Below are 12,116 nucleotides of genomic sequence, written 5' to 3' on the forward strand. Positions count from 1 at the left end.
GAAGGAATTAAAAAGAGGATGGATAGAGCTAAGGATCGAATCAGCGAGTTGGAGGACAACTTGAATGAAGGCAAGAAAGCAGAGAAGAAAAAAGAAAAGAGACTCAAAGTCTGAGGAAACTCTTAGCTCTGTGACAACATGAAGAGAAATAACATCCGCATCATAGGGGTTTCTGAAGAAGAAGAGAAAGAACAAGGGATAGAGACTGTTTAATCATATCATAGCTGAAAACTTCCCTAAATTAATGCAGGAGAAATTCTCACAAGTTCAGGAAGCACAGAGAATGCCATTAAAGAGAAATCCAAAGAAACCTACACCAAGACATATCATAATTAAAATACCAAAGCTAAGTGATAAAGAGAAAATATTAAAAGCTGCTAGAGAAAAAAGGCTATCACCTACAAAGGAGCCCCCATAAGGATGACATCCAACTTCTCTACAGAAACACACTTGAGACCAGAAGGGAATGGCAAGAAGTAGTCAAAGTAATGCAGAACAAGAACCTACAACCAAGACTACTTTAGCCAGCAAGGCTATCATTTAAAATCAAAGGAGAAATAAAAAGCTTCCCAAACAAAAAAAAAACCAACTCAAGGAATTCATTACAACCAAACCAATGCTACAGGAAATGTTACGGGGCCTGTTGTAAACAGATCAGAGTGCGAAAAAATGTAGCAAAAAAGGAATACACCTTTAAAGAATAAAATACCAATAAATAATTACATATCAATAATAACCTTAAATGTAAATGGATTCAATGATCCAATCAAAAGACATAGCGTAACTGCATGGAAAAGAAAACAGGACCTGTACACATGCTGTCTACAAGAGACACACCTTAAAACAAAAGATGCACATAAATTGAAGGTAAAAAGAATGGAAAAAAAACACATTTCATACAAATGGATATGAAAAAAAAAGCTGGGGTAGCAATACTTATATCACACAAAATGGACTTTAAAACAAAGGATGTAGTAAGAGATAAAGAAGGCCACTATATAATGATAAACGGAGTATTCGAACAGGAAGATAAAACTATTATAAATATCTATGCACCTAATATAGGAGCACCTAAATATATAAAGCAGACTTTGATGGATATAAAGGGCAAGATCAAAAGCAATACTATAATAGTAGGGGATTTTAATACCCCACTAACATCACTAGACAGATCCTCAAGAAAGAAAATTAAAGAAACAGCAGACTTGAAGGACACACTAGATCAACAAGATTTAATAGATATCTTCAGGACCTTTCATCCTAAAGCAGCAGAATATACATTCTTTTCAAGAGCTCATGGTACATTCTCTAGGATAGACCACATGTTAGGGCACAAAAGCAGTCTCAACAAATTTAAGAAGATTGAAATCTTATCAAGCACTTTCTCTGACCCCAATGGCATGAAAATAGAAATGAAACACAACAGAAAAGCTCAAACATTCTCAAACACATGAAAACTAAATAGCAGGTTGTTAAATAATGAATAGATTAAGAATGAGATCAAAGAAGAAATAAAAAAATTCCTAGAAGTGAATGACAAGCATACAATAACTCAAAATTTATGGGACACAGCAAAAGCATTATTGAGAGGGAAGCTCATAGCAATACAAGCACACTTTAAGAAACTAGAAAAAGCTCAAATAAATAACTTAACCCTGCATCTAAAAGAACTAGAAAAAGAACATCAAGTAAAGCCCAAATGTAGTAGAAGGAAGGAAATAATAAAGATCAGAGTGGAAATAAATGACATAGAGGCTAAAGAAACAATACAGAGGATCAATGAAACTAGGAGCTGGTTCTTTGAAAAGGTAAACAAGATTGATGATCCTTTAACCAGACACAACAAGAAAAAAAGAGAGAAGACTCAAATAAAATTAGAGAGTGGAGAAATAACAACTGACACAACAGAAATACAAAATATTGTAAGAAACTACTATGAAGAACTGTATGCCAAAAAACTAGACAACCTAGATGAAACGGACAAATTCCTAGAAACATACAATCTTCTAAAAATCAATCAGGAAGAATCAGAACACCTAAACAGACCGATTACAACAAATGAGATTGAAACAGTTATCAAAAAACTCCCAACAAAGAAAAGTCCGGGGCCTGATGGCTTCACAAGTGAATTCTACCCAATATTCAAAGAAGAACTAACTCCTATCCTTCTCAAGCTATTTCAAAAAATTCAAGAGGAAGGTAGACTTCCAAACTCCTTTTATGATGTGAGCATAATTCTGATTCCAAAATCAGGCAAACACAACACAAAGAAAGAAAATTATAGGCCAATATCCCTGATGAATATAAATGCTAAAAGCCTCAACAAAATACAAAAAAAAAAGGGAAAAGGAGCCTGACTGGGCGGTGGCGCAGTAGATGGAGTGTAGGACTGCGATGTGGAAGACCCAGGTTCGAGACCCCGCAGGCTCATCTGGTTTCCCCAGCTTGAGCCCAAGGTCTATGGCTCGAACAAGGGGTTACTCAGTCTGCTGAAGGCCCGTGGTCAAGGCATGTATGAAAAAGCAATCAATGAACAATTAAGGTGTCGCAACGTGCAACGAAAAACTAATGATTGATGCTTCTCATCTCTTCGTTCCTGTCTGTCTATCCCTCTCTCTGTCTCTGTAAATAAACAAAGAAAGAAAGAAAGAAAGAAAAAATTAAAAGAAAAAACCTTTAAAAAATGGGAAAAGGAAATAGACACTTCCCCAAAGAAGGGATATAGATTGCCAATAAGCATATGAAAAAATGCTCAAAATCATTAATCATTAGAGAAATGCAAATTAAAACCACGATGAGATACCACCTCACACCAGTCAGAATGGCGCTCATCAACAAAACAACACAGAATAAGTGCTGGCCAGGATGTGGAGAAAAGGGAACCCTCCTCCACTGCTGGTGGGAATGCAGACTGCTGCAGCCTCTGTGGAAAACAGTACGGAGATTCCTCAAAAAATTGAAAATCGAACTGCCTTTAGACCCAGCTATCCCATTTTTAGAAATATACCCCAATAACACCATAGACCTGCTCCAAAAGAAGAAATGCACCCCCATGTTTGTGGCAGCATTGTTCACAATAGCGAGGATCTGGAAACAGACCAAAGTGTCCGTCAGAGGACGAGTGGATTAAAAAGCGTTGCTACATATATACTATGGAATACTACTCAGCCATAAGAAATGATGACATCGGATCATTTACAATAACATGGATGGACCTTGATTACATTATGTGGAGTGAAATAAGTAAATCAGAAAAAACTAGGAACTATATGAATCCATACATAGATGGGACATAAAAATGAGACTCAGAGACATGGATAAGAATATGATGGTAAGGGGCATGTGGGGAGGCTTGAGGGGGATGGGGCGAGGAGGGAGAGAGAGGGGGTGGGGGGGAGGGGAGGGGCACAAAGAAAACCAGATAGAAGGTGACGGAAGACAATTTGACTTTGGGTGAGGGATATACAGCACAATCAAGTGTCAAAATAATCTGGAAATGTTTTCTCTCAACATATGTACCCTGATTTATCAATGTCACTGTATTAAATTTAATAAAAAAGAAAAGTTGACCAGTACACCTTCTACAAACACACTTCAGAAAAGGGATGCTACCTTGCCCATCTCATTTTATTAAAGGGGAGAACGTCCAGTAAAATATTAAGATGAAAATCTAGCCTCTGTTCAGTGGGAATGAGAAAGTTTTCATGCTTTCGTGTGTTTTGTATCCAAAACCCAGGTGACTGTGGGCTGTCACTGAGGTGTATGGTCCAGTGGATAAATGTGGGCTGTCACTGAGGTGTACGGCCCAGTCACTGAGGTGTATGGCCCAGACACTGAAATGTATGGCCCAGTCACTAAGATGTATTGCCCAGTCACTGAGGTATATGGCCCAGTCACTGCGGTGTATGTATGGCCCAGTCACTGAGGTGTATGGCCCAGTCACTGAGGTGTACGGCCCAGACACTGAAATGTATGGTCCAGTCACTGAGGTGTATGGCCCAGTCACTGAGATATATGACCCAGACACTGAAATGTATGGCCCAGTCACTGCGGAGTATGTATGGCCCAGTCACTGCGGTGTATGGCCCAGTCACTGCGGTGTATGGCCCAGTCACTGAGATGTATGGCCCAGTCACTGAGGTGTATGGTCCAGTCACTGCGGTGTATAGCCCAGTCACTGAGGTGTATGGCCCAGTCACTGAGGTGTATGGCCCAGTCACTGAGATGTATGGCCCAGTCACTGCAGTGTATGGCCCAGTCACTGAGATGTATGGCCCAGTCACTGCGGTGTATGGCCCAGTCACTGAGATGTACGGCACAGTCACTGAGATGCACGGCCCAGTCACTGAGATGCACGGCCCAGACACTGAAATGTATGGCCCAGTCACTGAGGTGTACAGCCCGACACTGAGGTGTACGGCGCAGTCACTGGGGTGTATGGCCCAGTCACTGGGGTATATGGCCCAGTGGATAAACAGCTCATAAACTGACAACTGCCTGGGATCCTAGCAAATCTAAACGGATGAACTAAAACCTCAAAGTGTGATAACTTCCCCAGAAAACCGTTCTCACAGCTCAGCTTCTACACAAACGGCCATGGCAGGCAGGCTCGCGTAGAAGTCATGGGCAGCCAGACCACTTGACAGTCCGTCCCCAGGGATACCCCAGCCCACACCTCCTCTGCAGTGAGAACCCCATCTCACTCCAGAGAAGTCGGTGGCCCTGCCGCGACCCCTTTCTTCTCTCCTCCCGCCTTCACCCGGCTGATTCCCTCTCCCAGGCGGCGTACGCATGGGCACCCGTGGCCCATTCCCACCTGATACTTGGGCACACCCACGCCAACGTCTCGGTCACAGAGGAAGGTGATGAGCGTCGCGCGCAGCGCATGCTTGTCATTGTTATAGGGCGTGCCATCCTTGTATTCAACTGGATCATCCCATCGGAATAGGAAAGTTTACTATTGCTCCGTCCCGAGTTCCAAACTTCTTATCACTAAAACAAACAAACGTCTCTCAGAAAAGATGCTAAGACCAGACGCGGGAGGAAGGGCTGGTGCACAGGGTGGGGGAGCAGCTGGGACAGGTCCCGGATGGCAGACCACCCCGATCCTTAGTTAGGGATTTCTACGCCCAGCGGGGATCAGAGACCAACCCTGGTCACACTCCAGAACCCAAACCCACAGCTGGTGGAGGGTACGACTCAGTTCATTTCTACTCGTCAATGAAGAGACATGTACGTAAGTGTCTAACAACAGAGAAGAGCCAGCTACACAGAAAAAAAATGGCATTACGGATAGCCCTCTCTCTTTTCCCGGGGTGTGTCCACTCTCTCTTTGGGAAATCACACACTTAGCACCCTTTGGTCAGCATGCTATGTCCTCTCCGTGTCTGATTGCTTGTTACAAAGCAATGTCAGCGGAGAACACACCTGTCACACGAGACCCCTGATCAAAAACCCACAAATGGACACAGTGACTTGCCTTCTTGCCACCTGGCAGGCCCCGAGCCCGGCTGGCAGGGGCCCCCCAACACCGCAGCACACACGTTTATGTAAAAGTCGTACTTCTCAGTCTCCACCTTATAGCCATCTTTCTTTATGAGAGTTGACAAGTCAAAAGAAAACTCTGCGAAGAAATAGAAACAATCCAAGGATGGAAGGTCGGTCAGACCGCAGTCAGTCACGGCGGCCTCTGTTCGCCGCCGCAAGCCGAGACATTCTTCCTGGGGACCCCCCGGGGACCAGGAGACCAAAAAGGCCAAAAAGAGGCTTTTCCTATTGGGCCACCAGAAACACAGTTCCTGACATGTCCCTCAGAGAAGGAGTCCTTACCATGTCACACCGTTAACTGAAAAATGCTATTCCAAGCCATAACTGCTGGTCAAATAATCAACCAGCATGCTTCCAAGCAGGGGAGCACCAGGGCACGACCTGTGTGGAGAGTCTCCCAGGGGCGGTGTCTGGACCAGAAACTCACATGGAAAACCTTTGCCAACATGATTCACTTCCACGGGTCCGTGCAGCAAGCCGAGACTGGTTGTTCATTATCTCAACCCTCAAGCGTCAGCCTTTCAGAATGTGGGCCCACAGGACTAATATTCTAAAGCAGTTTGCCTCGAATTCACTCTTATTTGTTTTTGTTTCTGTTTGCTAAGCCTAAGCAGGTCCAGGGGACACTCTGCCACCAGAAGCTGCTCGGACACCCACCTGCCTGAAAGTCAAAGATGGTGCAGTTCTCGCCCTCGGTCCTGGACAGCACGTAGGCGGTGGCCGTGTGGCACTCAAACTCGTAGAAGCAGCCGTCTTCTCCGGAATGTATCAGCACCGGAGCACTTTCCAGATCACCTGTCAGGGGGAGAAAGGGACCCTCACCAATCGCTCCCAAGAGGGCTTCCCATATGTGCTGCAGGAGTCCACCTACCAGAGGTCCTGAGAGCGTCCACCCTACAGAGACAGAACAAAGGGAGGCTGCCACGGGCTGCGGGCAGCGGGGAAGACACGGCGGTTAGTGTTGGAAGGGGACAGAGTGTCCCTTTGGAAGGATGGAAAAGTTCTGCAGGTGGACGGTGGTGACAGATGCACAACAGTGAAAGTGCCCAATGCTATAGAACGGTCCAGTACAAGGGGTGAAAATGCTGAATTTACACGGGGATAAAACACGTGAATGTGCATGTTACTACAATTTCTTTAACAAATAAAATATAAGTTTCACATTCTGCATATGATACCATAACTTAAAATTTTTTAAAAAATCCATATAAAAATCCTAGCCCCTGACGTCACCCCACAGCTGAGAATTGCTCCAAAGGACACACTTCAAGGGAAGGTGAAGAGGCTCAGTGGTGACACAGTGAGTGGCGCTGGGAGCACGCTGCCGACCCAACATTAGTAAAATCAGGGCACGCTCAACATCACCAGCAAGGAAGCCCCTAAAAATCACAACTAGGACTGAGAGGCGTCCAAAAGCACTCACAATGCTACGTTCTGAGGAGCATCAGAACGTGTGACTGCAGGTAGGTTCTGACCCTGTAAAGCAATGCAAACAAAGGGACGCGGTGTACAGAAGAGTGCTGTACTTTTTAACGGTGAGATCCCAGACAGCGTGTGTCAACCATCACGACCCCTCCCTCCTCTCCCCATGGAGGAAGTTCAGCAGCTGCGTGGCCGCGCTCTGTCAGCTCTGAGGAAGAGGCAGCCCCCTTGGACCATAACTCTTTTGGAAAATTACAAGACAATGCCCTTGAAGGCCATTTATGGTTTCTCCATTGCTGGACTGGACTGGGACGGTCGATCGGGGAATCAAATCTAACTGGACCACCGCTAAGGACGGCCGATCCTTTCAAGGCTGGGCTCCACCCCTTCCGACCTCATCCCCTTGGCAGGGCCATGAAGAAACGGACACGAAGGCTGTGAGCACACCCCTGGCAAAAGCCTGACCATGTCTCTTCTTTTGTATTTTTCTTTCCCCAGTGTTGTGTTTAAAATGTTTACCTGGCTTGCACAACAGTGTTATATTAGTTCTTATTCTCTTCTTGTCACCACAGACATCACAGTCCGCATAGAGATGAATGTTTCCCTCCTCTTTTGAGGGGGAAGAAATAAATTTGCCCAGATTTTTACATCCACTCTTTTCTGGAAAAACAAGAAGGGAGGAGGGTGGACAGAAGATGTTATTAAAAATGATAACGACAGAAAGAGGCAGCACGCGTCAGCACAGACCCAGCAGGTACGTCACAGACTTTTTCTCAGCCTGCCCAACTGGCCGAGACACAGCCAGTGAGTTTCTTCTTGAGTGACATGTTTGGCCAGGTCGTGGCAGCCACGCTGAAAATCCCGAGGCCCCCTACGGGCTCCGCAGGGAAGTGCCCACAAGAGGGAGAAAGGCAAACACGCCCGGCCTGCCATCCTGTAAAACAACACTGTCTCCCCCTCCGGGGGCCCCACTCTACCGAGACATGTCTTTTGAAAGCACACCAAGAGTCCAGCATTGGTCCCAGGAACAAAGCAGAAACTAACTAAACCTGTTCAGCCAGCCAAGAAGGGGACCTCTTAATTCCTGGTTCAGTTGATTCTTCCCACGAAGTTCTGAAACTCCCTGCCATGTTCTGCTCACAGAAACCACCCTGAAGGGCAGGGTGATTCCTCCCACCCCCTGGCCGCACAGGTCCTTGTTCTATGCTTGGGACAGATTCGAATGGCTCTTCTCCCTGCCTGTCACTTCTGGGGTGGGAGTCTGATCCATCAAACTGAGCTGTCTCTGCAGGACAGCCACAGATCAACACAGTCACAGCCGATGGAATCTAAGGGGGACAGAGCTCTCAGACAGAGGCGACAATAGATGCCAGTCACCCTACATTGTCACTTCTGAACAACTGCTGGCGGTGAAGCTGTTAAAACACCAAAATCACTTTTATGCAAATCCTAACAGTGTTCTTCTTCAGGTTACAAAGGGAAAAGACAACCAAGTGTTTCCCAGGGAGGTTCTCTGGGTTTCCCATCATGTGGGAAGGCCAGGCCAACTTTAGGCCCTCCATAGTCTCCACCCAGACTGCCCCCCAGGGTCCCCCACAACTGAGACCATCAGTGCTCTCTTTACCATCCTTCACAAGCTGCAATGAGAAGGTGGAGGCCAAGATAAACCGCAGGGAGACTCTCTAGCTCTTCCTGAACCGGGGGCGGGCCTTCGGGGGAATGCCCCAGATGCGGGCCCTGGGCACACTCACCCACTGAGCACGCAGCCGCGTCCTCCGGGCAGCCTCTCGCCTTGCCTCCCTGCAGCATTTGGTGGAAGACACTAATGAAGAAATGCTTCTTTTCTGTTTCCTTCTGGCTGACATCCACGGCTTCCCAATTCTGTTCTGGTTCTTTTTTTTTCTTTTTTTTTTTTTAAGTTTCTTTACCTAAAGGTCGTGATTATTTCCCTGTGACTCCCCAAACTTTTTACACAGGGGGCCAGTTCACTGTCCCTCAGAGCGTTGGAGGGCCGCCACATACAGTGCTCCTCTCACTGACCACCAATAAAGAGGTGCCCCTTCCAGAAGTGTGGTGGGGAGCCGGATAAATGGCCTCATGGGGCCGCATGCGGCCCGCGGGCTGTACTTTGGGGATGCCTGCCATAAATGATGATTAGATGGAAGAGAAAGGCCCAAGGCTCACCAAGCATGTGGCCACTAAGCCTCAGGCACTCACGTTTCTGGTCCAGAGAGTTTGCAAACACAGCAATGCCCTAAGCTTCTTATTTTATGTGACATAAATAAACCATGCCCCATGCCTCCTTCAGATACTACCTTAGCTTTCAATTCCCACCTGACCAAGAAGTGCTCCTTCTAATCCATCTGCCTCCTGTAGGGCAACTGGATGGATATGGGAGAGCTGTCCAAGACACAGCTTTGCTTAGTTGTTCTAAAGTGATTCAAGATAACCTTTTTATAAAGGTAGGGCTGTACTTACTTGAAAAGGATTGGCCTCCTTATGAAGGCCCTGTGACTAGGTGAGCACTACTAAATGCCACTGCTCTTGGGTGTGATAAATGCTACAAGGTTGTGCTTATTAAAACACACAAACACAGCTACTAAGCTGTTTGCTATGAAATGAATGTTTGTGTCCCCTCAAAATTCATATGTTGAAGTTCGAATCCCCAGTGTGATTGGATTTGGAGGTGGGGCATTTAGGAAGCAATTATGTTTAAATAAGGTCATGAGAGTGGAGCCCCATAATAGAATTTATGCCATTATAAAAAGATGAAGCAACACGAGCTCTCTTTCTCTGCATGCATGCACCAAGGAAAGGTCATGTGAGGACATAACCAGGAAGAGGGCCCTCACTAAGAACCGATCTCATATTTCCAACTGGCAGAACTATGAGAAATAAATGTCTGTTGTTTACGCCACCCAGTCTGTGACAGTATTTCTTTACAGCAGCCCAAATAACTACAACAGTGCTACAATTATGCAGGCTTGTTTTAACATCATTAAAGATGAAGAACAGTCTACATCAAAGCAGGACTGCAGGCCTTCACCCTCTGAAAGCATCACAACCAACATCTCTCCCCACCCCTCAAACTCAGAGCACCTAACGAGCCAGTTCTGACTCAACTGAGCAGACTTCAGACAACCGGACTGCAATGACAGGGCCAAAGAAAACAAGTGAAAAACCCCACGGCATCATGAACAAGATTCGGAAGTTCTGGGTTTAGGCTGCAACAGCTCTATCTCCAGGCCAATCCTTATCCTCCTTTCCGACTCCCTCTCTTACCCTTGCTGTTCACTGCCAAATACAGAGAAGGGACGCTCAGCGTGACTGTGGAAGGCAGTGCAACTGCTAGCTCCGACTAGGCCAGCAGTTCTCAACCTGTGGGTCGCGACCCCGGCGGGGGTCGAATGACCAAAACACAGGGGTCGCCTAAAGCCATCGGAAAATACATAATGCATATATTACAGTTATGAAGTAGCCACCAAAATTATTTCTTGGCTTGGGGTCACCGCAACATGAGGAACTGTATTGAGGGGTCACAGCACTAGAAAGGTTGAGAACCACTGGACTAGGCCATGTCCAAACTAAGTGACAGTGACCCGAAACTTCACAGACCCTACCTGGAAGTGCAAAATAATGGTCCAGATCAGGCCCAGGGTCAGCTTTGGGTTGTCATCTGTAATGTCATCATTGCGAATATTCAATAGTTTCACCTGAAAAGGAAACAAAAGTTGGTCTGTTTTGTGACTTTTGTTTTGATTTCATTTTTATAGAGATTGTCTTCATTATATACAACAGTTAGATTGATTTTTTTTTTGGTGTACAAGTCTATGAGTTTCCACACATGTATAGATTCATGGAACTACCACCACAGTCAGAATAACAGAACAGTCCCAACATCCCAAAAGGGTGACCGATGCTGCCCCTTTAGAGTCACACCCTGTCGCCTCTCCTACTCCCAGCAACCACGGATCTGTTCCCAGTTTTGCTTTTTCCAGAATGTCATATAAATGGAATCAAGCAGTACATAATCTTTTGATACGGGCTTTTTTCCACTCAGCACAATGCTCTTAAGATCACCTTTGAAGTTGCTGCATGTATCAATAGTCTGCTCCTCTATTGCTGAACACTCTTCCATTGCATTGATCTACCACACAGTGTTGACCCACTCATCCACTAAAGGACACCGGGGTTGTTTCTTGAAGCAAGTATGCATAAAGCTCCTATATTCATGTACAGGTTTTTGTGTGAGCCTCTGTTTTCACTTCTCCGGGGTAAATTCCTAGGGGTGGGATTGCTGGGTCATATGGTAAATGCTTAGCTTTATAAGAACTGCCAAATTATTTTCCAGCATGACTGCACTGTCTTACATTCCCAGCAGTAAAGCAACCTTGCAAGCACGTGGTATTGTGAGTTGTTTATTAAGTCGTCATAGCCCTGACTTTTTCCTTTTTTTAAGATTGGGGAGTGGGTAATGCCTCTTCTCCCTAATCAGTCTTTGGCCCACTCCAGCCTGCATTTGGCCTCCACTTCCATCCAGATATCCCTAACTACTCATGACTCCCAGAGTATCTGCTCTAACACAGTGCACGACACACAGGCTGTCCCCCTGCTAGGGTGACCAAATGTCCCGGTGAGTGAAAACTGAGGGGTTCTCTAGGATGTGGGACTTCCAGTGCTGAAACCCACAACCATCCTACTTCCACCTCAACCCCTGTGAGCCTCTTCTGTCAGACCCTCAGGGAGCTCCTGTTCAATTGTAGCCAACTGTCCCCGACTTTCCCTCCCTTTATCTCTTTAATTCAACTGAAACCTGCATGTCTCTAACGAACCCCAGTGACCTCAAGCAGAAGCCTCACCTTTCCCTTATACTAATGGTGACCAGTACTACAGACTGAATGCTTGTGTCCCTCCGAAATGAGTATGTTAAATACTAATAGCAATCTGATGGTAGTTGGAGGTAGGGCATTTGGGGGTGATTATGTTATGAGGGTGGAGCTCTCAGGAATGGGATTAGTACCCTTATATAAGAGATTCCAAGAGAACTCCCTCGCCCCTTCCATCATACTAGGACAGAGCTAAAACACAGCCACCCCTGAACCAGGAACCCACGAGACACTAAAACTGCCTTGATCTGAGATCTCCCA

General features: G+C 45.9%; 1 protein-coding gene across 4 annotated transcripts in view; it reads right to left on the bottom strand.

Annotated features, from left to right (window-relative positions):
* LOC136398667 (cation-independent mannose-6-phosphate receptor-like) overlaps window positions 1–10,679 on the bottom strand; it is a 31,675-nt gene extending 20,996 nt beyond the window's left edge. For 3 of the 4 annotated variants that reach the window (XM_066372887.1, XM_066372884.1, XM_066372888.1), the window contains exons 1-5: window positions 10,590–10,679; window positions 7,489–7,629; window positions 6,205–6,342; window positions 5,480–5,623; window positions 4,817–4,992 (exon numbers count right to left, since the gene is read on the bottom strand). The gene's annotated coding sequence lies outside the window, so the exon portion shown is untranslated. Of the gene's footprint in view, window positions 1–4,816; window positions 4,993–5,479; window positions 5,624–6,204; window positions 6,343–7,488; window positions 7,630–8,018; window positions 8,040–10,589 lie in introns of those variants that run through there. The other variant, XM_066372885.1, reaches the window with a different exon arrangement.
* Window positions 10,680–12,116: the final 1,437 nt, after the last annotated feature.

The sequence above is a fragment of the Saccopteryx leptura genome, chromosome 3, assembly GCF_036850995.1.
Source record: "Saccopteryx leptura isolate mSacLep1 chromosome 3, mSacLep1_pri_phased_curated, whole genome shotgun sequence".
NCBI lineage: Eukaryota > Metazoa > Chordata > Mammalia > Chiroptera > Emballonuridae > Saccopteryx > Saccopteryx leptura.